This window comes from Ischnura elegans, chromosome 7, assembly GCF_921293095.1.
Source record: "Ischnura elegans chromosome 7, ioIscEleg1.1, whole genome shotgun sequence".
NCBI classification, from domain to species: domain Eukaryota; kingdom Metazoa; phylum Arthropoda; class Insecta; order Odonata; family Coenagrionidae; genus Ischnura; species Ischnura elegans.
The window spans coordinates 107,456,958-107,482,600 of NC_060252.1; positions in this window are offsets into that span (position 1 = coordinate 107,456,958).

Consider the following 25,643-nt stretch of genomic DNA (forward strand, 5'->3'; position numbering starts at 1 on the left):
GTTGCATATGTTAAATATGTTAATTTTCATGTGGAAGTCAAATCTCGTAATTAACAGTGCGTATTCATTACTTAATTGGGAGAGTGTTGATTATTTACTGAGATTACTGAGGTTGATTATTACCAGAGAGGAGGAAAACTTTTCCAAATGTGAGTTCAAAAATACCCGTAACTTTTTAGCATTGGATTTCGAGAACAAAATTAGTATTGTCCATCACAGTAGCATATTTAAATACATTTTGTCAGGAATAACTAAGGAGCTTTGTATCATTACTCAGTGTCTTCGGGTACTATTCCAACAGTAGTAAAAATCATTCCGATGAACCTTTATCCCTGTTTCGGTGATATGCGAAAGCCTAAGCACTGCATCCCGTCCGTCGAATAGGACGTTAAGTTGTGGAATCAATCGGCATCTTACGTTAAAGAGCGATCTTTCTTTCGTAGTGAAATGACCCAAGCCGTAGGTCGCCTTGTTTGAATGATAATCGACCGAAAAGTAAATTTCCAAAGTGAATATTCATATACAATTCAGTCCATGCCTGTTTACTCAATGCATTTCAGTAAATAATAGCGCTAAAAACAACCCGTTTCTCATGTCCCCGCGTATAGGTTCACCTCCGAGTAGACTAGAAGTGAATATTAGTGTCTTGATGGAAACAAGTATGGGCCTAGCATGGACACCGTTCGCATGTTAATAGAATTGGGGTAAAAAGAGATATTGGGGTAGGAGAGGATGGGATAATCAGCCAAGAAAGAAACATGGGAGCGTTAGGAAGGCTTAAGGCCGTCTTCTTTTTTCTGAGGGCCGTAGATTTTTCCAGGAAGGTTCACCTTCACCGGCGATGCTCAAGTTTTGCCCTTCTTTTGAACTGGGCAGAATGACTTGATAAAGATATGGTGCGAGAGAGTAGAGGAGTATGACAGCAAGTGAAAATTGGAGACAAATGTGCAGCCCCTGAGGCCTCTAACCATAGCGACTGCTTGTAGGATACTCAATTCCATCCCAACATCAGTTTAATAGTTTTCGTTAACTGGCAAGAGTTGCCCGTTGAGTTTCAACGAGAAATTGAACGCTAAAATGCAGCTTTTCGAGTATGACTTACTGTTCATGGTTGGTTTAGAAAAAAATTGGTTAAGCTATTGTATTCGTTTCGAACGCATGATTACGGCTAGTTGCTACCGTAGATTTCTATTGAGAGAATGTAAGAAAAATCGATTAATTTGGATGTAAACATTCAAAACTCATGAGAAAACGAAAGGATAAACACAGCATCCCTTTTTTCACGCGTCGATTCAAAGTCCCGCCGTCGATATTTCAATTGGAAATAAGAGTAAAGAAAATGTATTGGAATGGAATTGAACGCTTTCCTTGTGGGAATCAAAAAATAATAAAAATTGAATTTAAATTTAGTATCTATTGTCTTTTGGGTTCAGCTTTGATGAGTAAGTAAATCAGCCAGTCATTGTAAAACACGCTGCTTTATGTTCATCACCTACGTAGAGCGAAAAGCAAAGATTCGTGTCTTTCATTGTCAAACATTTTTTTCCATTTATTTTCACAAATTAATAACTTTTTTCACCATATGCCTGGAATATTGTTTTCAATTAGCCTTATTTCCTGTTTTATCTCGCTGAGAAGGCGTTGCTCGGATGCAATTCCTTTCTAATATATCCTTTCAAAGCGTCACGTATGGTTTTCGCGTATGGTTTTCAGTCCAGCGCCCAGCAAAGCACGTCCATTGGCTATGTGTCCAGATTAATAGGTTAACAGACAAAAGATGATAATTTCTTAATGAAAGAATACTCCTCACGAGAGTGTACAGTTGAGAATATATTTGATGGCATGCTCTAAAAGTGAAATTCCATCCGCGAAAATCATAAAATGTGGTTCAATTCGCTTACTACATTACAACGCTTGTAAATACATGACATCCAAGAAGACGCCCTTCGGTAACGTTATTTTGTACAAGCAATTAACAACTTTATGTAATTCATATTCACAATTATGCATATTCACAGTGTAACTATTCATGATATTTTCAATGGCGATTGATTCTAGAATGTATATAGCGGTAAAAAACTGATTTGGGGGGCACCATCGGTCGATGAGGTCATTAACCGAGAAGAGAGCTTTTGGGAACGATTATAACAGATAGTTATGAATGGAACGAAATGACGACTTGTGCCATGGATAATAGGAAATTTCTTTATTATCAGGGAGCAACAGAATGAATATTCATTCTGCTTAATTTGTGCTTTCGGGGTGACTTGAATGGAGCAGTAATCTGTGCAAGATGTGAGGAATCATCTCTCAAGAATTGGGGATGCGAGAGTAAAAAGATGCTAATGTTTTGCTGAATAACTTAAGAGTCTCGGCGAGAAAAGTCACACGTGAATAGAAATCACTGAGTAGAAGAATAGGCGAGAGGTAACGATGTGTTAATGGAGATAAAAGTAGACAAATGAAATGTAAAGTAGAAAACAGAATACACGATATTATAACTCAAGGAGACTTAGCGTAGTGGTTTGAAAACGTGATCTGGATGATGATACTTTGGGGTGGATATTTCCACTCGCAATTAATATGCATAGCCAAAATGTTTGTATAGAGTTTTGTACAACGTTCAATGTAAGGTTGAATTGTATCGAATCTGTAAGATGTATCAAATGTTATAATTAAGAAAACAGACCAAGTGAAAGATCTGACGTTTTGTGTAATCCCATTTTACTAACAAATGGAGTTGCTCTTGTTGAAATGACATCATATGAACGTAAGTCTCCCCATAATAAACACTCTGATACCGGAGTTTATAGCTAATTGTTCTACAATTTGTCCTTCACATTTGTTTCTTATTTTTCTTACGTTTTTTTGACGAGGATGATTATTAAAGAGTCGTGAAATAAATAAAAATTTGAAATTGTAAGCTAAGAGACTATCCTAAAAAAATTGCCAACCATTTACTGGCTAACGCCTCGAGCGTGTCAAGAGGTCATCAGAGCAATACTTCTGCCTGAATTTCAAGAAAAATGGTGAGTGTGACGCTTTCTTCGCCTGAGCTATTCCGCTGATAATTTCTCTCTTACTCCTGTATGGTAGAATGTACTTATATATAATATATTATTAGGGAAATATAAATATAACTTGTGCGAAATGACCTCCCCGCTGTGATAGCTGTGATTGCCTCCTTACTGTGAGACACGTTCTGGAGGAATGTACAAAATACTCTCTTGAACGTAGGGAACTAGTTGGAAACCAAGATATACGAACCGTTCTGGGTAATAATTTAGATAATATTAAAAATGTAATGCAATATATCATCAAAACAGGCATAATTAAACTCTTGTGATTTCATACAATGGGAGACCCCTTTTTATTGAAAGCGCTTAATAGAACTCAATAAGCTTCCTTAATGTAAAGGAACTATGAGCGGTGCAAATGACCCTGCTGTCGATGCACCCCTAAAAACGCATCTCTACTACTTGTGCGTAATGTTTGCCGTACGCACTTATCTTCATGAAACGTCGCGTGTAAAACGGCATTAATGAGAAGGTAGGAGAGACTATGAAAAAAGGCAAGCTGCGTGCAAAATAAGTGTGCTGCCGGAACAATGGCGAAATGGAAGGAGGAGGGGTGGGAGGAGGGGTGGGAGGAGGGGAGAGGGGGGTGGGGAGAGCGTTGAGGCACGCGCCTAGCCTCGAGGGGCGGAAGGGGAGGGGGAGAGTGGTATGAGGGGGCGTGGTGGGAGGGGGACCTCCTTGGAAAATGGAAATGGGAATGTGGATGAAGAATGACGCAGGCGAGGAAGAGAGAAAAAGAGACGATAAAACATGCTTAGCATTCGCTTAGACGGCTCGCACTAAAATGGCGAATAGAAGTGGAGATAGAATCGAAGGTGATAGAATCGGTGTGGTTGGGGAACGAGCTTCTTTGTGCTTAACGTTTAAATAACTCTTTTTCCTCGCCAAGCTGAAATTTTACGGTGGATAAAGGACAAGACAAAGCGATGGGGGATAAAATTTTCAGATTTCGCTTAGATCGCTCGCGCGTAAAATAGCGAATGGACCCACAGGTAGTTTTCACAGTGAGAAAGGGACTCCTTTATGCTCGAGGCTTTAAAATTAATTTTCTGACTAAGAAGTGGTCACTATAAAGTGAATGATGAAGGAAAGAAAGGCAAGAAAGATAAGATATTTCCAGCCATTGATGAGATCTCAGAAAAGGAAATGGCGAATGAGACCGTCATTTATTATTCACAATGTAAAACTAACTTTTTTGAATACAACACTTGTAAATGAATAATGGAAGGTTCCTTCTTTTACTGATATCAATGGTTCTTTTTAAAGCTTGTTAAAGGTGTAAAAATAGACCTATATTCCAAGGGCGGAATTCAAGGATACATTGACATTAATGAACAAAATGATAGTAATTTATTGCTTCCCTTTGGTGCAGAATTTTTAACACATTTTAAACAGTATTAAAATCAATACGCAGCTTTCTGGGTGTTCTTAAGCAAAGAGTAGTTCTTGTTGGAATTAGCTCTTACGCTGTTAACCCCTTCCATTTTTTCCGAAGATCGTAAACCTATTTTCTATTTATTTTTCCTGTGGTTCTTTTTCAGATGGTAGGTAATGATAATTTTGTAAATTGTAATGAACGTAGAACCATGAAATAAAATGTTATTATTAAACATGGAAATCACAGCTATCGCCACTCGAATAAAATAATTTTAATCCTTTCGATGCATCATGTTTCATTAAATATGAATTATTTATGTATGCTATGAATGTTTTGAGATTGTCAAGCTTTCAAAATAATTATATTGTTCCTCATAATAGTGCTCAACTTATGAAAATCCGATGACGAGATACACTCGTCATTGCGCGGTTTGGCAGCGCAAGTTCATGACGAGCTAGACTCGTCGCTACAGCGCAAGGGGTTAAAGTGATATCAGATGGGACAGCGAAATGTGCTGAATTCACAGAAAAATACGTTTAATTGCTGACGACGATGTCAACAACTACGACATTAGTGATAGCTCTGACTTTGATATTCTTTGATTTAAGACAACATTCATGTGTGGAGCCAAGAGTAGGGACTCGAGATTAATCAAAGCAAATTAACAGCGGTAAATTTCTTCCCGAGGTCGTCCATCTATCCCTACGTTTGCGTTGTGGATGGTGTAAACATACAGGAGATGGATGAAGCGAAGCATCAAGGTATTACTATGACTTCGAACCTATTAGAGCACACATAAGACATATTAGTGACAGAGCCCTGTTAGAATTACCTAGGGTTAGAATTCGTCCAACGCATGGTGGAAAGATTTTCGGACGAGGAAGTAAAAGAGAGGTGCTATTTTGCGCTCCTCCAGGCACACCTTTAATGCACACGAGCATATGGGGTCCAGTGCAGAAAGACTTAATCCGCGAACAGAGTAAAATACAAAGGAAGGCTGCGCGGTTCGTCAAAAACTGCTACGGGCGTACAGATAGAATTACCCGAATGTTAAGCGAATTAGGGAGCCATTAGAGACTGCGAGCACGGCTTAGATTGCTTGAACAATTGAGAATGGATATCTTTAAGAGAGACTCGTAGTACATCATATAAAAACTCCACTACATTTCCAGGTCCGAAAGAAACGATAAACTAAGAGAGAGAGAGAGATATTTATAATAGGGTAGTTTCCATCATCAAATAAAACGAAAGGCATTGATTGCGATTCGTTACCCACCATTAGTGTCTTCATAATATACAAATTATTTTGTTTTAGAAACCCTAGTTTAGACGAATGGCAATGGTCAATTTTAACCGTATTTGAAAAGGGCCAGATTGGCGCCCATGCGATGCCACTCCACGTGACGTCACTGGGACCTAGTTTCTATACGAGTAGATAGGAGTTTTAGATCGTCTGAGATTACCAATGTATGCATGAGGCACAGAGCTCAGGGAAACATGTCTTAATAATCACCTATTTAAACTGCTTAAGGCCGGAAAGTTTCCTTCGTTTGATAAGGTATTAATAATCCTTATTTAAGCCAAGCGCTATACCTGCTAGCAGCCTGCATCGTATCAGCGAACATATCCTCGCCCCAAGGTCACCTCACACGTAGACAGTGGGAACCAGAATGACGTCACATGGGCTTTTCCCAGCATTCATACTTAGCCGTCGCGTTTTCGCGCGCTTGAAAATTTTCTATTTTCCTTTAATCGCTAAAAATAGATATCATCAATTACAAATCTAAAATCGTGAAATACGTACTCCAGGAGTAATAACTTTCGATTTAGGCAATAAAAAAATAATAGGAAACCACCCTATTAAGAGACATTTTGCCTAACTGATAAGTGTGGGAATTTGCTTTTCCCCCGCCCGATAAAGGACTTCAATAAAAGAAATGGGTAACTTCATTTGAGCATTTTCCTTTTGTGTGTAAATGACTGGTGTCCTAAAATCCCCCGCCTCGCGCCTATTGAGGTGGCTTGCATTGGGGTAGCGTGTAGATGTAAAATTAAATGTGTGTAAGCATGGAATATGTTTTTGGTTGGCTCACTAAAATTCAAAAACCTTTCGATGGAAAAATTATTTTTTTTTGTAGAACACCAATCAAGACAAATTGATGAAAATCAACGAAACGAAATCGAATCTTAAAAATTTTCAATCATTTGAATTTCGACTAAAAGGAGTAGTAACAATATAATTTTGCTTTTAGCAGAATTAGAGGAGGAAAATTCACTGTATTAATACGTAGCACAAATTGGACGAAGACAACCGTGGTGCTGTGGATGGAAAAGTCCCGAAATTTAAGTTAAAGTGGAAAGGCGGACACGGACCCAGAGCATTTCGCTTTCCTGGTTAATGACCCACAAGTTTCGCTATCAATACCCTTAGATTTACCGTGATTTCGGCAGAGGTTTATAGAACAGAAAATCCCTTCCCTGAGGCTCAGCAGAACGACCAACAGACGTCACAGGGATATCTCACCGCTCACCAACTGGAGAAGGATGGGACAACAGTAACTGTTGAATTCAACAGAAAATTGGGACCACTGTTTAAACTAACACTAAGTGTTAAAACTAAAAGTAACTGTTAAAACTAACAGTAACTGTTAAAACTAACAATAACTTTTAACTCTAACAGTAACTAACGAATCCAAAAGTTATTGATGAATTCAGCACTTACTGTTGGATTCAACAGTTACTGTTGGATTTGACAGTGGTCCCAATTAACTGTTGAAATTTCAACAGTTTTTTCGTTAAGGGAAGGGCACAAGGAAAGCAAATAAATTCTCATATTCTAGTGAATGTAATCGTTCTGTTAGTTCATTCAGTGATTTTTGAATCATTGTTTCCTTGCTTCATGCCATTTTCGAGGATAATCTACATTTTCATGTTTTTTTAAATGCCATTATATTTGAGCCATTAACGTTAAACTTCCATTTTTATCGTTGCTATTCATTTGTATGTCTTGTGACTATCATATTAGTTTCCTTATTGAATTTAAATCTAACTTCAAGTGTGTTGGATTAACGGCTTCTACAAATCTTACCCCTAATTTTTCATCGCATCATCTTGATGGAAACTTCTGATTTTTTTAAAAGAAATATATTTTTCAAGTCTGTATTTATCAATTTTTTCTCATTATTTCCCTGAAATTGGACATAGTTAGGCGTTGATATGAAATGTTAATTGACAGTTATCATTTTCAGATAATTACCAACGTAAACGGGAATGGATGTATAATGGCTAAGGATTGCAATCCACTCTTCAAATGGGAGACGAATACCCGTGATTAAGGAGAGATTGAGCGAAAATTCGGCTATAAATTTCTGCGATATCGCGGATAAGGATCAGTAAAGCAGTCAATTTTTAGTAAAGCCCAAACTCTGTTTATCCTGGAGCGAGGTAAGGGGTGGCGATGGGTGGCAAAAGGTGGCGATGATGGTGGGCAAGGCTTTTGCGCTCACAGCGCTGAATTTGATGGTTTCTGGAGGGAGTGGCACCTATCTTTCGGTTGGGAGAGGTTTGGTGAGTTGAGGTGGAACACACGGAAGGCCGTTGGAAAAGACGACTCCCCTTTACACGTTGTGAATGAGCAGCACAAGGTCGACTACTTCCATATCACGCACTCTTTTAATATGCCTTCTATCAAGGGTTCGCGAGAATAATCCGTTTTTTCCATCCCCCTGCCATTTTCCGATTGAAAATTTCCCTCCTCAGTAACAGACTGAATGGCAGTGAATACGTAAGATTGTCCCGGGGTAGAGCTCAAAATTCAGTGATTCAGCTTGAAGGCTGGCATGGGGGGGCTCAATTCAGAATAAGCTGAGGGAGTGTAAATTTCATAAATTCAGCGAAAGAGGGCTTTTTGCTGCTCCTCTTCGCAGATCTAGGATTTTCTTATTTGGGGTCTCAGAAAGCTTCATGGCCTGGTCAGCGGGGCATTGAACCTAGGGGCTCGTCAGCATTCAATCGTTCTGCCGAATGAATTGTCTGTTTCCCATCGAGCTTGATTACTGCCGATCGTACATGTAACTGAATCATCGTTATAAGTATGCGTTATACGTTCTCAATGTTTGCGAAAATGGCGTTATAACATTATCACCCGCTATTCGATAGGTTAGTGATGAGTTTGATCTGGAGTATAGCGCTCTACGGTGCGGAAACGTGGACACTGAGGAAAGAAGACGAGAGGAGATTGGAGGCATTCGAGATGTGTGTATGGAGAAGAATGGAGAGGGTGAAATGGACGGAGAGGAAAAGGAATGACGAAGTGCTGCATATGGTTGGCGAGGAGAGGGAGCTTTTAGATGAGGTACGGAGGAGACAGAATGTATGGATGTAGCTAATACTTAGCGCGGAGGGGATGTTGAAAATGGTGTTACAGGGTAGAATGTTAGGGAAACAAGGGAGGGGACGGAAAAGAATAGGATTTTAGATAGATGGAAAGGGAGTAGGCCTTACAGTGAATTGAAGAAGGAATGCGCTGGAAGGAACGGGAGGCTTCCAGATCACTTCTTTAGTACTCCATGGAAACCTACCTTAACCGATAGAATGCTGTAATAATAATGATTCGATACCGCCAGATCTCAAATATTGAGAGCTTCCAATTTATCTTATTCCAGACATTCCCTTCTGCTTGCTTGACTACTTGGTCAGTCAGTTTCAGTTTCGTTATTTTCTCCTAATATTTTCCCGCGGTTACTACATTAAATTCCCCCCGTCCTCACCTGTTTCGCTTTAATTGCAGATCGGAGCAGGCACGTGCTTTAAATTGAGACTGCAGTGTCTGAATTTAAAGCATGAACCCACGGCGCCGCCTCCGACTACCTCTGAGTCGCGATGCGTCGTGGACGATTGCGCGAAGTGATAAAACACGATTTGCCTGTCGCTGATGATTCTAGCAGCCAGCGCTCACGTCTATTTTAATTTCACGAGCATGGCGGAGCCTCCTTCAAAAGAAACGAAGCGACCGACATAAGCATACCGATATTTTTTTTACACACTGCAAAATAAAATCATTCTCTCCAGTAGTGCGGTCGGATGGTTGTCCGCTTTGAATGCCACTTCTAACAGCAGTCCGTGGGTGAGGTGGGCGATCCTTGTTTGTATATTCGGTCTCTTTCTCATCACGCCGAGTCGTAACTGTCGGCTTGCATTCCTAGTCAGATTGAGGCTCAGCCCTTTTGCGTGCGGCCGCGTTTTGGCATTCTGTTGTTTTGCTTTCGAGAGCGGATCTCTACCTGAACCAGCGCCATAAAGCTCTTAGCTCCGCGCAATATAAAGAACGCCGAAATGGCTTGGCATCAGAAGTGCCGTAAATGGCCGTAAATCTCATGGCCAGATTGGCGCGGTGGAATTTGTGATGCAGCACATATACCTCTGGTATCGAGGGGCCATTATCCATAGGGGAATTTCTTTCGTGTATAATGAGAGGAGAATTCCGTAAGTTACCCTTGATTTGATGGAAGGGAATGGAAAAAATGCATGCAATGGGATTGAAAGAAAGTGGTTTAATGGATGTTCTGGTGATGGAAGCTCCATGGCTGAACGAAGCACCAGATGAACATCGCTTAAGCATATCCAGGTATTCACGGATCCGTGGAAAATATTCGTTACACATGGACCATGGGAAAATGAACAGCCTCTATTGATGGCCTGAAACGGGAATGATTTAGCAGATAAGATGATGAAAGTTATTCTTTTACATTCATTCATAAATTGGGAGATATAACTTACTGAGAATATGTGTGTCTGCATTAATATTCATACTCCAAAAAGTTCATTTATTGAAGATAAATACCTACCTTTCTATTAAAGTTTCACCGACTCTTATGCGTAATTAAGAAGGTGTGTGTATTGTAGTGTTTGCGAAGAAAAAATTCTGTATTCGATGGTATTCCTACGCGCAAAACTCGTATTTGCAGACACAGGACGTTTCTTGTTCTTTCGCATCTTCTGTAAAAAATCATGAAGTAAATTATCTCCTTTGAGGAAAATAAAAGAAACAATTATTTTACATTTCCTCGAAAGATTAAAAAATAGAATTGATGTAAATTTCGTTATTTTTACGTTCAACCATTATTGCAAGTTATGTCAAATGTCTAGTTATGATTACTCATGTGAGGAAATATTCATGCTAAATTTCTGAAATTCTCCGCTAGACCTGATATTACATGAGGTTATGTGTGTCTTCTGATTCTCAAAATGCCAATCCAAACCTTATTCAACTTCCACTTGGAATGCTCAGCTTTGAATCGTGCAGTCATTGGTATTACAGTCATTCTGGCAAATATATCTGAGGCAAGATAGACGTGAGATAATAATCACTCTAATTTTGCCGTCTAACAGCGAAGAGCTTTTCAAACGGCAAGGCGTCAGCCTCGGAGGAGAGGCGATCGCTGAGGCAATGTCCTCGCCGATGGGCTCCCGTCAAGTTCTCCGCTGACGAGATAGCGATCACATGACGAAAACCTCTGGCGTGATTGCTACGTTACAAATAGAGGCCGCCTAAGAGGAGGTGGCAATTAGGAAGGAATATAAAGACCTTATTGTTAGCGCATCTCACCACCAGAATGTTAATCTCAATTCTCAATCATCCGAATGTCCAAAAGGCAATGTTTACTGCCCATGGAGCTGGTGGAAAAAATGCTTTAATGCTGAGTTATGCGTGAGGATGTCTCATAGACGGAGCAAAAAAGCATATAATTATCTGCAGGATTTCAAAGATAATTGCTGATAATAAAATCGTATTCATTAATTAGCGTTATTACGCATGATTTTTCCTCAGCATTAAGTAAAGACTCAGTTTTTCAACTCTTCACAAAGATCAGGATCGAGATGATGGAGTATCTAAGTGGAATTATTTTCTCACTTGCTTTTTTTTAATCAAAAGATAACTTCTACGCAGATCTAGATGGAGAATATATAACTATTAGATGACCTATATATCTTGAATACGATTCCTAAGGCACGTTTGTATTGATTGCTTTATAGATCCTCCTTTTGTTTGGGTATCTAATAAACAAAAATACTACAGTTATGAAAAGTGACGGTTTGGATCACTATTCTAGATTCGCCAAGAACCACTGTAAAATGTATGGGGCGAAGCAATTGGTTGCTGTGAAGTGGCTTGCTTGAAGCTCAGTGAGCGAATGGTATGTGGCCACTAAGGTTCTGGGTTTAATACAACGTTGCATTTACGTGAATTTCACTTCCATTTGGCGGGTGGGGTGTAATCACATGCCTATGTATCTTGATATTCACTCATTCAACGCTCACTTTTTTTCAGCCTTCCCTCACTTCTTAACCCATTAGTGCATAAAGTTATATTTGTCAAATATTCATTTCAAAAGTAATTATTCTGGTTTATAAGGTTCATTTTAACTTATTTCTGCAATTTTTAAATTTTTAAAATCAATACTTTAAATAATACAGCCCCTCCGATACATCGGACTGTCAGTTTTCAGTGTTGATTACAGATTCAAAATAGTACGGAAAAACTTGATAATACAGAAAATAAAAAGGTCAACCTTTAGAAGAAAAATGAGATAAAAGTTATCAGCATACTGAGCAAAATACTACAGTAAAAAATAATTTACTTACCCCGTGCGGGTGAGAGAAAATTCTTTCAATGCCATGTCTCAAATAAATGCTTCTCAAGTTGATAAATTCAAGGAGTCAACTAAAATGTTAGCGGGGCGGTAAAGACAGACATCCATTTGACCTTAATATAGTATCAAAATGTAGCGCAAGTCAATTAGAGCCCAGAAAAAAAATACGAGCGTCCTATATATCGGATGCTGTGCACTAATGGGTTAATTCCCTTCCTCCGAGTATTGATCCCTTTTCCCTATCCCCAAAAGTCTTTACTAACCTGGCTCTATTTTACCTCTCTGAACATCAATAACAACACGTGTGAGCGCGTGAGCATCACGCATTGATCGTCAATTCGTATCCATGGGCCATCTTGCTTAGAGACGTTCAAATGCTTTGAACACTTCGATCATCACACCGACGCTCAAGCACCCAATTGATTTAACACTGTATTAAAACAAATGTTAATTTCATTTTGTTGTTCTTTCAACGATTAGAACCGCTCTCTGGTGAAGGGCGAAGCATAAAAAAATTATTTAACGATAGCAGCCTGCCGATGAGTAGATGAAAAGACAGGAAGGAGGGCGGAGATATGCGATTTAAATAACAGATAGCGAGACTAGTTCTCCGTGACGTCCCCTTGGCAGTTCTCCGGCAACCTTCTCGACAATCGGAGGGCGGGAAATATATATAATATTGCCATAATTAGGCACTGGACCACGCGCCATCCCGCACGGTCGCTTTCAACTGTCCCTTGCTCCGAAGCACTGCCAGCCCTCGAGAGGGAAAGGGGCTCAAATGGCCCTCCACCCCGTCCACATTTCAAATCCTCATCTACACTCTCTGTTCAACTCCTCGTTCCACTCCTAATGATTTCACTCTGATAATCGCTGCAGATGAATTCGATGATATTGATGAGTCCTTACTCGGTATTTTCACGCCCCCACATGAGTCTATTCGCCTAATGAGAGCGACTGAACATAAATCAAATGTGAGGCATGTGGTTACGACCCCAAAATATCGTCAGTAATCATGAGCCAACCATGTTCTTGTTTGGCCCTACGCGTGAAGGTGGAAAATTCTCATTGTGTATGACACTGAAGGGTGGAAAATATCTCATTTTTAAGCCCACTCGTGAATCAATGACAGCAAAATTACAACCGCATTTATGCAACGATTTAATTAGCAGTCTCATGAGAGAGCGCATAATTCACAATGGCACGAAATAACTGAAGAAGAAGAGTCATCCTTCTCGCTTTTGGAAGCTCTCTGCTGACTATACAACTTCTTTATTTTCTTATTCTTGAGAACTAACTTATTTCTATAAATTACCAGAGTTTACAATCAAGTAAAGCATTCAAGCAGATAAGTAACATTAGCGGTTATAGACAGAATTTTCTGTTCCAAAATTTACTTTTTTGTGATAGGAATGTACTTGCACACCTTGCGTATTATAGTTTTCGCTGTTGTTGAATACATGCGTGCTATCCACGATAATATGTAAAAAATAGTGCCACGCTTATATGTACTTACTCTGCTTTTGCATATTAAATTATTTTTTTTCCTCTGTGTGCTTCCGTTAGTAAGTGCAAAATTCTGAAACGAGTGAAGCAAAACTTCGCAAAAGTATGAGCAGACAAATGGAACACGCATTTCCTACGAATCCTGGGAGTTTCGGAGTCCCGGGAGACCTCAATGTGAACTTTTCAAGTGTTACAATTATATTTATTGGAGATATTCCCCCTGCATAAGACATTTGTAAAATATGCCTGAACGGGTTATCATCTCAGAGAGAGGTTTAGGAGCTGATGAAGCGTGTCCCCATAACTACATTCTATTTCTCATTGTAAGCGGTGGACGAATGGCTATCCGTGATTGTCGATCGAAAAGAGGGTTGCATGGAGATCCTAATGTTAACGCTTACTTGAGATATTAATGGCTTATTGCATCACCGAGACAAAATATCCACATGAAGAAGGGGAATTAGAAATTCCATCCAAGGCAGCTTCATGTTTTGTGACCTTCATGCAATTCACTTAAAATTGTTACAAAAATGTTTTATTTGATTAGTTTTTTACTGCGAAAATTTTTATAAGTTATATTTTAAAACGATTTAATAGTTACGCATTGATTTTTTCATTATTTTAAGAAAAATACCTACTTGAACATATTCGTAGGAGTGAGAGGTCTTACATTCAAGGAGTGAAAGGTCTTACATAGTATACAATATATTTAAAAATTTAAAAATTGAAGACATCTTATTTTCTGGCTCTTTAAGTGTTTTGTTATAAATAATAAATGTGCCCAAGTAGTTGCTGCTTTTCTACATGTGGTGTAGGACTTTGAAATCTTAGCACGAATACAGTGATAAGATTGCTGGAGCCTCTGGCATTAACCTCGGGGAGTGTCGGAATCCTTGAATGAAGAATTTACGAAAAAATAGTGAATAAATATTTTGATGTATAACTTTTATAAGTTAGAGAATAATTTGTGTGATTATTTTCAATACTTCATGCCCAAAGAAATTTTCCTGTCATATTTTCAGGTGAAAGTCTTCAATCAACGACAGTGATTTAACTCTTAAATCTTTACTCCCAGGAGGAGATATATATTACAAAATTAAAACATTTTAAAATAATAACTGAACCCTTTTTTATTGCTCCGTTTAATTTAAATTGACGTTACAAGTTATGGTACACTGTTAGAGGAAAATTTTGAGAAATTGCTGGGGCGAATCCGTTGACAAGGCATCTGTGGCTATCTGATGGCGGGGCAATAAACTACTCCTCGAACGGAGCAGCCCTTTAATATTATAAAATTCAGTCACCTTTGATGGAAGGCACGAGCCCTCCGAAAAATGTATGCAAATGTTGGGAGCTCAGAAAAGGTAATTTTTTTATGGAACTGTGTTCGAAACAAGTTGAGAACGTCAGGAACCCATTATTTTTATTAGCATGCGTTGTGAAAAAATATTTCCACGGAGAAATCCAGTTTTGGTTGAATTTTCCCCTTCTTTTATTGCAACCGTTTGAAAAGCTAATTTTGAGCATTAGCTCGTTGTGCTCCAGGTTGGAATGAATACTCCCGTTCTCTGATATTTTAACATCTTTCCTCGTAATTGTCAAGATTTAGCCTTTTTGGGCATTCAAAGTGGATTATACTCAGATTGTAATTATATGCTTTAGTAGGTAAAATCCCGAATCGAATAGGAATTCACTTGGAAGTATTTCCTCTAAGTACATGGTGGTAATACCGTATCAAAAATTTCTGTCGTGGAATAAATATTCAATATTTCAATTTTTTACCTGGTGACTAACTACTAGCACCAAAAATGTTAATTCATGGTAAAATAGTTCTCGGAGTATAGGTCAAATGTATGTAATGCAAAAAACTTTTAGCCAACGTTTCAGTTTGTTTAAACTATCATCTGGGCTTAGCTTTGCACATATTTATTGATCAAATATATTTATATTAATATATAAAAACAATATTTTTATTTATTTAATATATCTATTGATATTTACATATCAATAAATATGTGCAAAGCTAAGCCCTGATGATATTTTAAAATAAACTGAAACGTTGGCTAAAACTTTTTTGCATCACATACATTTGACCTATTCCAAGAACTATTTTACCATGAATTAAACGAGGTCAAGATAAGCAGAAAAAAATTAAAAATTTTAATAAAACATGATTGCTAAGAATGTGTGGAGTTCTGTTGCCATTCGAACGGTGCTACGTACAAGTCATTATGAAGCTTTAAGATGACCCAGAAAATAATTATTTTGACTAAAGGAAAATGCGCCAGCGTCTGCTTCCTGAATGCGTTAAGAACACAACTATGCGGATGATTTAGGTGAGATCTCTATCATTCTATACCAGCAATCTATCCTTTAAGTCAATAAGGTTTAATGCTTGATCTCTCAGTGAGATAACTGTAATAGTTACCGTTACAACCTAGACATGAATGTCAGGCATTGTTTTCAACCACCCCATCAAAGCAAACATTACGCTTTGCAAGTCCCTGAGTGAGTAAGCGAGAACTTTCATAGAGGTAGCGAAAGTCTTTCTCTAAAAATGGAAGTACATTCACAGAATTGCCTTAACAGAATGTAATTCGCTGGAAAATCGTCTTTAGCTGAGTTAGTTACATGGAAGTTTCTAAAATACGTAGCTGTAGCTATTGGAAGGGAGATTACGGTGGGGAGGGGGAACTTAATCTTATGGATGCTGCGGAATGCATGCGCAATGAATCCACGCGAGGCGTCGCCCGAATTAATCCACGCTTGGCTGCTTTTGAGCCATCGCCTTGTTTATTTTTCTCTCCTTTCAATAGAGACGGTCATCGGTCGCTGAACTCCTTTGCTCTCTCGTCGAAAACTAAGCAAATGCTTCCACTGACAAGCGGAGGAATTCAAATCAAACATGACCTCGGTCTGCTTTTACCCTAGATGGCGCGATATAAATAAAACCGATATACTTGGCGTTTTTTCTTTGCTTTTTTTATCGTCCAGAATTCCACGCTGGGGAAAAATCTCAAGACTTCTCACCGGGGGCTGTCCGATTGTCATCATCTCAAGCATTTTCCCTCATTACTGGCCTCGGTACAATCATTTCTTAAGCGTACCTACCTGCTCATGGGGCACCACCTGGAATTTTGTTGTAAATATCCAGTCGCGGTGCCGCGTGAGAGTCGAAGTGAATTAGCGCAAAGGAGCGGGGAAGAATGTTTCATCTCTGGCGAGTAAATGAAGAGGGGGTTGGGGGGTGGACGGCGAAACCCTTCGGAGCGTGGAGGGAGGGGCCATTTTAAGATAGACGCCCCAAGAGAGCGGTAGTATCGAGAGGATCGCGTTGCCGGGTGGAATGTCGTGTGGAGGACCCTGGTTTTTAAGTGCGTGCGGCAAGCTAACAAGAAGAGCACCCCAGAGCAGAAACACGCAAAGGAGGAGGAGGAGAAGAAGAAGCAGTTGAAGGCGTTCGACTTTGTCTTGTTTTAATTTCTTTTATTTTTTTCTCGAAAAAACCTCCCGGCCACTTCATTTTCTTCTCCATAGAGGCCGTAAATTTCATTGTCGGGGGGTGGGGCCTTTTGGGTGGGTTGGGGAAGGATGAGGAAAGGGTTGAGGGGTCGGGGGTGGGGGGGGGGGGGGACGGGGCTAAAGAGAAACACCTTGAGCGAGTTTTGCCACCGGATGAGGAGCGGTGATGGGCGCCCTCGGAGGGTGTCTCGTCGTCTCCTCGCGTGGTGGAAGGGGGCAGTGGAGGCACGCGAACTGGTTGAGGGGTGAGCAAATATCTGGGCACGTGTTGATGAACTTCCCGGGAGAATTAACGTCTCATGCGCGAGATGGACGACGAGGAGGGAAGACGCTGGCAGCAGCAGCGAGTACTTGGAACCAGTCAGTGATAGCACCTGCGTGATCATACGGCAAACTCATTGGATTTGGGAAAGAATGATATGACATCGCTTTAGGTATTATTATTTTTTTAGGTCTACTTCTTGAGAGTCATCCTCAAAGTTTGATTCCTTTATTTGAATTTTCTGCGTAATTTAATACTTTATTTATTATTTCTCCAAAAACAGCCTGTAAGCTATGCTATTTAAATGAGAACAATGGGCCTATATTCGACATAACCGTATTCATTCATTCATAATTTAACCCTAATTAAAGGTAGGTACCAAAATTTAAAATTAACGGGACTGCTCATATAGAGAAGCCATAATCTGATTTGGCTAAGCAGTACTTATATGAATTTATGTGCAGGAGGAAAATAAAAATTTAATGATTGCATGTGCACTATAATGATAGAACCACGGAAGCGACAAACGACATAGAATATTGTAGTATAGCTGAAATGGATGATACCTGCTACAAAGCCTTCAACATTCGGAGGCTAAAATGTTTATGCCAACGGAAATGAGAGTGATTTCTTGGTAGAAGAAAGCCTGCGTCATTGCATCCACGGGAGCTCAAATACATGAGTAGAGGCACCCACCGCTTTTAGGGCGAGCAGAAACTGATTTAATACAGATGTTTAGAGGGAACTCAGCAAAATAATTCTAGGATTGCGAGAAGCTTTGTCTTTTTCACTTGTATTAGAGAGTGTTAGGAGTAAAATCTCTCCTAAATCACTGAAATTGAAATTATTTCCATGCAGGTAGTAAAGAATTTTCCTGCTTACTTATAATCATATTGATAGCATTTTTTAGTATTCATTACTCATTTCAATCATAATTACGTAAGTTAATAGTTTTTGAAATAGCTGACATGCTCTGTAAAGCGAATTAAAATTGCTTCACGGTATTATCCTTATTACAAAAAAATCCTCATTATAATTGATGGAAGTTATTAACCCATACCAAAATCGCATCTTATAATATTGATGTGAAAAGCATTCAAATTTACTATGCTATAGATTTTCCATGCAACCACGGTGGTTTATTTGAAAATTGGACGTAAATACACATCAATACATACATACTAATGATTTAAACACGTGATTTTAGTATCTTACTTGAACGATTGGTTTGGAGTGATTATAAGCTCACGCAATACTGGCTGCTTGACATTATAGCTGAACATCGGTTGCCATGGAAGACTCTCCGTTTACATTGCCTTTGTGTGCAGAAGAGAAAGAGAAGGAGGAAAACATGAGATGTTTTTGATGTAGCGCCGTGAATCGGCGAATTTGGAAGTTGACCTCTTATTTTCCGTGTGCCTTTGATGGATTCCACTCATTTTTCAACACCGCCGGCGGCAATAGCTCCCAATATGGCGAGGAAATCGAATGGAAGTCCCCTAATAGCTTCGATCTCCGGCTAGATAACGCATCCATCTGCTGCCTATTTAATAATAGGCATTTCGATTGATCACTATGCTATATCGGGGGAAAAATATTCTTTGAAATTGGTCGAGTAATACTAGAGCCGTATTAAGAGAATAATGCTTGAGCATGCACGGTGGAAACACGACGGAAATATAAATGGTGCGGTTATAATATGACTACAAAGTATTGCATTGCGTCATCCGATAAATTGTTGATCTTAATGCCGAAGTAAGAAAAGATGGATCCGTAATTATTTGGCCATGTTTTGCTTTTGAAATCCAATTTTTGGCGAAATCTTCCGTAATTAGAGAGACTTTAATATAAAGAATCTTTATATTAATGTTGGCTCAGTCCCGAAATGAGTGGTAGGATTATTTTTTACAGCAGTCTTCCACAGCAATATGGAGTTAAGTCATGGTTAATTACACTTTACTGATGGAAATAAATATTAATTATGAATGTAACGTGCATCGTATAGTACAATTTTCCCGCAAATAATGTTTCTTTTGTTTATTTGTAATTTTCTTTTTGGCTTATTGATCTAGAGTGTTACCGGGCTCTCTCCAACTCTAAACATATCTGAGAAGGAGTCAATTTTCCCCACGCTGAGCCATGGAATTTTATTTTGTGATCATCAGATTTATAACATGCCATTGAGAATGAAGAGGAGTCGTAACACTATTTACTATTAGTCGAGAAAAAACTCTTCCGGAATTAGATGAAGTTTTTCTCGGTCTTGAACCGAATCGGAAAGTTTTTGAAAGTAAGCACGTGGATTATTTCTCCATTGATTCAACATCGATTATTTCTTTTGGCACCAGTACCCATACAATTCTGTTCCTGTGGTGGGCGCCTTAATCGGTAGAATACTATAATAAATAAAAAGGGGTGCTATGGAGGGCCAGAGCATAGAGCCAAATGGCCAAAATCGGATATTTTTAATCGCATTTTTTCGCGATGTTCCACCATCTAAGAATTATTTTTTCAATACGCAGACCGAAAGGTATCAAAAAACACCTCCTGAAAACTTTTTTTTCTTTTTGGCCCTCTCAAACATATTTTATGAAAGCATGCGTTAGAAATTTTCAAATCAACGCCATATCTTCTTGCCCCGCTCAAAGTTCTTGAAAACATTTGGAAATCTGCTCCAGTAAATAAGGTTTCAAATGCCACAAACTGCATAAAAAAAATATGCCTTCTTGACCGAGATATTAAAAAAAGAGTGAAAATCGTATTTTCGATCTGGCCGGCCCTGGTGGGCCTCTAGCGGGCTGGAAATGTGGGGAGGTTTGTCCGATTTGATCCCAAATCGCATACCCCAAGTACGGGAAATATCCGGGAGGGGGGACTTTTCACCCTCTTTATCCGGCTATGCCCTTTGTGAAAGTAAACACGTCGATTATACCACCATAAGAGAATTTTAAATTATAATAATAGTTGCCACAGACTTTCAGAAGTGCAGCGATGCCACTAATCAGATACTTGAACGCGTGAAACACATCCCTGCGACGGGGCAACAGCGAGAGAAAATTCCTCAGTCCTTTGCCGATATCTTCCGCGTGTGTGAGGGCCGACGACAAAACTGACGTCGGCTATTTGGCCTTCAGATCGGCGTTCGGCGATTTTTCGCGAGCGATGGCCTGTCATGGCTTTCGGCGGCTTCCAGCGTTATCCTCGGCGGAGATGAGGACTCCTTTCAAATGTCATTCCTTTGAATGGTGTCCAGGGCAGCCGTGGGTTTAACTTTTCGAGTTTCCTTGTCAGGAGATTGAATGGAAAATGAATTGGGAGACCTGGCGACCGGATTAGACAAAATATTTCCGCCACACAGGAAACCAGAAAGTCCCTTTTTTTTTGGTAGATGCAAAGGATGATGTCGATGATGACTTTGAATTACGATAGAATCGGAGAACTCCTATGATAAAAAATTTCTACCTGTCGTATTTGATCGAATGGATACCAACCTTTTGAATGCAAACTATTTGCCTTACATAAACTGATGATAATTTTGCTTGAAAAAAATATCATCCTTTATTTGTGTAAGATATGTGGATTAACTTAGTTTTTCTTGTGTAAAACTAGGTAATAAAGTAATGGGAAATCCCTATCAATTAACAGGAATATCGACAATATTCACCAAGAGAGACTCCATCAATTTTTATGTGAATCATGGATCTATAGGGGATCTATATATCGCAGTGTGTCCTCGGTTCGACTCCCGAGTGAAGCTTAGGGCAGCCCAGGGTGGTCCACGGAAAGGGACTGGCAGAATTCACCCCGAATTTCTGAAATTCACTCACCTTGAGCTTATTCTGGGGCGAGAACCACCCTCAAAAACCAGACCAACTTCTGAGATGAACAACTATGCGTATGAGGAGATTTTTTCGTAATAAAATTTATACACGGACGGCCAATGATACTGTTGGAGCAATGGGTAAAGAAGATCAAATCTTAGGGATGAAAGATGAGTTGGAATCAAGCGAGAATGTCGGAGAGGAGGCCCGGGCAGTGTGAGGCATATTTCATCGGCGCTGAGTTTAACGGAAGGGACAGCCAGGGCCCTTGTGCCTCCAGCCACCCCTTGAGGAGGAAGAAGATTCTGGAGATGAAATGGGGAGAGGAGGAGATTGGTTTGTTGGGGGGATGAGGGTGCGGTGTGGAGGGAATAGGTGGGGAGGGTGCCTACCGCGCCTCGGTGGGTGCGCGCGCCGCCAGGCTTCTTCGATATAATTAATCGATTGGTCCCACTCTCGATGAAGGCTACTTTGTTTCGATGGTTGATGGTCAACCGACCGTCGTCGACACTCCATTGCTGATCGTCATTTGATTATTATTATTACAGTATTCTACCGATTAAGGTAGGTTTCCATGGAGTACTAAAGAAGTGATCTGGGAGCCTCCCTTTCCTTCCAGCACTGCCTTCTTCAATTCACTGAAAGGCCTAATCCCTTTCAATCTATCTAAAAATCCTATTCTTTTCCTTCCCCTCCCTAGTTTCCCCAACATTCTACCCTCTAACACCATTTTCAACATCCCCTCCCCCCTAAGCATTAACTCCATCCGTACCTTCTGTCTCCTCCGTATCACATCTAAAAGCTGCCTCTCCTCGCCAACCATATCCATCACTTCGTCGTTCCTTTTCCTCCTCTCCGTCCATTTCACCCTCTCCATTCTTCTCCATACCCACATCTCGAATGCCTCCAGTCTTCTCTCGTCTTCTTTCCTCAGTGTCCACGTTTCCGCACCGTAGAGCGCTACACTCCAGATCAAACTCTTCACTAACCTTTTCTTTAAACTCTTGCATAATGATCCTCTCAGAAGCTCCTTCCTGTTCATGAACGCCTCCTTTGCAAATGCAATTCTCTTCCTAATGTCCTTACTACTGTATCCGTTTTCCTCCAAACATAGGCCAACAAAAAAATTTTGTTTTAAAACTTTTTTTATTATAATATCTGATCTTTATATATTGTTATGTGCTGAATCCAAATCTGGCCTTAATGTTTTTTTATCACCCATAGTTTCCAAGCAATGACTATTTTAATATTTACTCTAATACCCCTATACGATGTATAGGGAAATAAATGAAACACTACGTTACATCATAAAATTGTTTTGTATTTACTGTTCACTACATCGTGATAAAATTGTTGGTATTTACTACAGCGTGATAATACAGGGTTCTCTTGTCAACTGGAATTGGTCGTCATTTTCTTTCCCGTTTTTCCTTGAAGCTTCTTATGTAGCTTTTTCTGCGATGAATGGCTTGCTGAACTATTTGATGAAGTACCATCAGATATCCCCCATTATCTTCGTTCATTTTACCTACTTTTTCAATTTTATTATAACTATAAAAAAGCTCTTAAATTCTAAAAATATTGCTTGATTTCATAAATTTAACTGTAAAATGTGAATAAATGGTGGGTGATACAACTTTAAAACCGTTATATTTCGATTTAGCGACTTAAAAAACATATACAATACAATAATAAGGTATTTTCAATAAAAAGGTTTTTCATTGTTGGCCTGTGTTATCGACGCCTATAAATCTTCGATAGTCAACGATAGACGATACTCGAAGTTGTAAATTTGAAATGGATAACCTTGACATTAAATAGACTTCGACAGATATTTTGGGCTAAGGTTTGACACTCATGAGAAAATATTTCTTAAATAACCTTGAGCAATTTTTGAACGCGCATGAAAGTGATATGGTTGCATTAGGAATATCACGAGTTTTTTATTTGGAGACTTTCTACGCAACACCGCATTAACAAATAAAACATTCGCGAGCCGGGTCCTTCTTCGAATGAAACGGAAACACATTCCGGTGAGAAACGTCGTCAAGCGTGAATCAATGAATTTTCAATGGCCTTTCCTTTGCAGAATAACGATAAGAAATTTTAATATGGATTTGTCTCCGATGTACATTCATTGTACTTCCTGCTAACTGTTTTTTTAATGAGCCAAGTCAGAGCATTTAAGTATAGTTTTCTCCTCATGGATGGGTGGTTGTTGGGCAAATACGACGAATAATGTAACAATGAGCTTAAAATAATTGCTCATTTGCATCAAGTAACGTAACTTTCTGCCTCTATTAAGAATACGCATAAGCTTTTTTTGAGAAATATTCCAACCTCTTTCCCAAAAGAGTTTGTAAATCAAGATACAGAGTGAAATATCAAAAATTTGAATTCCTTGAGGGTGTAATCTTGGAAACTGTTCATTGCTAGTAAATCCGATCTTTGTACTCCCTTCGCAATGCCTTGGGGCTTAACCTGAGCTGCACGCAGCCTCCGACAGCAGCGTCTCTCTTTATGGCGACTCGCGAGTTTCTTCCGCTTGCTTGCGGCGCAAAAGAGAAGCGAGTTCGCTGAAAGAATGTTGGGCTTCACTTGGAAGCTGTAGCAGAATCTTCAGTAATATTTAAGTCATTCCCTCAGAGTAGAAGCTCCCACCTGCTAACCGTTACTAACCTCACCGGACCATTAGCTGACCGAATGATGATCAGTTATCTTTTACGTCGCAGCGGCAAAAATTACTTTGGTAATGGTGGACCTTAGGATTATTTCTTCTTCGCGTATATAATTTTATTTCTATTGCTATCAAAATACACCTAAAGCCACCCGGCATTGCCAATGACATTGCCTCCAAACTGCGCGCGGTCAATTATCGGCTGTGGAGTACTACCGATGGTGCTATCAATGCGCAAATGTTTTTATGGATAATGGTTGCGTGGAGAAAATGTGACAGATGCAGTGGCCATTTAAAACTAGTTTTAGGAAAACGTGGTAAAACTCAAATACGTAAGTATGAAATTCCGCTCTCTAATGTCAACGTCCAAGCTGAGGGTCTATCGTAAAGATCTTGTTTACAGTGCAGCGAGGTTCAAACGCCTGGCCACTCGTCATAAAAGAGGCCATTGCTTCCCCGCTCGTCGAACTGCTGTTTCTTTATTCGCAATTCAACTGCAAGTATTTTTTTTGTAGAAAGCCCTCCTTAACTTTTCTATTCTACCATTTCTTTCTCGCGCAGTCCATAGTTGTTATTTGGCTTCTTGGGAAACATAACTCTCTCATCTCTTCGAGCTTTGTCTTCCCCATTTACTGTTAGCCATTCCCTCCTCTCTTTTGCTGCTGACAAATATCTTCCATTTGTTGACTTGCAGCTGATATCTGGCCATTGTTCTTTCCATATTTTTTTAAAAATTTCAACAAATCGAATAATTCTTATCTGTTTATCATCAACTCTTTTTGCTTCCGTTGCGTTGCTTTCCATCATTTCACTTTATTTCGTTTTCATTCAAAATATTTCCATCATTATCCCTTATGGTATACTTCTTGCCCTCTGTTCCTTGAAATGGTTCCCCATTGTTCTAATAGCCTTTCACAACATTCCATGTACGACGCTATCTTGCACATCTTCGCAAAGATTCATCAACCACGCTTTTCTAGCTTCCTTGCTTTGCGATAAATCTCGTTCCTTATTCTCATGTGGAAAGCCTGTCCTCGAGTTTTCGCATTTTTGTGCCTCATCGTTTTTTCAATGAGGTCTAGGACTACATCCGTGACGCATGGCGATTTCTATGCAACTTTTCTTCTTTCCAAAACTTCCTTTGCGGTCTCTTTTAGTAACTTTATTTTTTCCCTGCATCCTGCAGTGATGCCTCGCACTAGGTCTAGTATTCTCCTAATTCCCTCTCCACTTCTTCTTAAAATAAACGTTTTTGTTATGGCTCTTTTAGTTTCTCCACGTTCCATGAGTTCTTCACTGATATCTTCATTTTCTAGAATTTTTAATGGCCCTTCATCGTCACTAGATTATGATCATTGTCGATATCTGCCCCCAGGTGACTTTTACAGTCCTTTGTCTAGTTCCAAAATCTCTTATTCACTAAAATATAGTCTAGTTGAGATCTCGCTTTGTCTTCTGACTCTTATCATTGATGTTTTCTTCGTTTGTGATTCTTAGAAAATTTGCTGGAAACCTCTATCTTATTGCGGTGAATTATTATCTGTGCATAATTTCAGGAGCCTTTCTCCTCTTTTATTTCGATTTATAAATCCTTATTTTCCAATTATTCTTCCATCCTGGCCTTCGTCGACGTCCGAGTTCCAATTACTGGAATCAATATGATTTTCTAAACTTCTTAAATTTTTTATCATTTCCGTGACAATTTCGTAAGCGTCTTCAACTTCTTGGTATGGTATTTGGAGGAGGCG